The sequence below is a fragment of the Coregonus clupeaformis genome, unplaced genomic scaffold (assembly GCF_020615455.1).
Source record: "Coregonus clupeaformis isolate EN_2021a unplaced genomic scaffold, ASM2061545v1 scaf6740, whole genome shotgun sequence".
In the NCBI taxonomy this organism is placed as follows: Eukaryota; Metazoa; Chordata; class Actinopteri; order Salmoniformes; family Salmonidae; genus Coregonus; species Coregonus clupeaformis.
Window position 1 is genome coordinate 8,583 of NW_025540194.1, and position 515 is coordinate 9,097.

Below are 515 nucleotides of genomic sequence, written 5' to 3' on the forward strand. Positions count from 1 at the left end.
GGTCAACGGGGAAATCTAAACGGAGAAAAGGGAACTTGGGAATTAACGGAATCAGGCAAAACATTGAAGGGATTTTATAGTGCCCTAATGGACTACAGACATTGACTGTCTCCTAGACTAAAAACAAAGGCTGCATGTACTGCCTATATTTTGAGGGAAACGCACTGTCCATTATTTGATTTGATCAGGCAGGCAGCACACACAAACTGCATTTAGTCCAATAACAATCCATGATATTACTAGGGTGATAAATAATAGGCAGTTGCTCCATGACACAAGAGCACGCTCTACTGGGACAAAAGCTTTACAGCACCTGGTATTCCCAGGCGGTCTCCCATCCAAGTACTAACCAGGCCCGACCATGCTTAGCTTCTCGAGATCGGACGAGATCGGGCGTATTCAGGCTGGTATGGCCGTAAGCGAGGGAACAACTCTTGGTACACTATATAAAGTCAATGTGTCACTCACTCTGAAAGGGACACAGAAACGTATCCACTTTGTGACACAAACTGAAG

General features: G+C 45.0%; 1 pseudogene; it reads right to left on the reverse strand.

The window, feature by feature from the left end:
* Positions 1-301: 301 nt before the first annotated feature.
* Positions 302-421, reverse strand: LOC123491036 (annotated as a pseudogene).
* Positions 422-515: the final 94 nt, after the last annotated feature.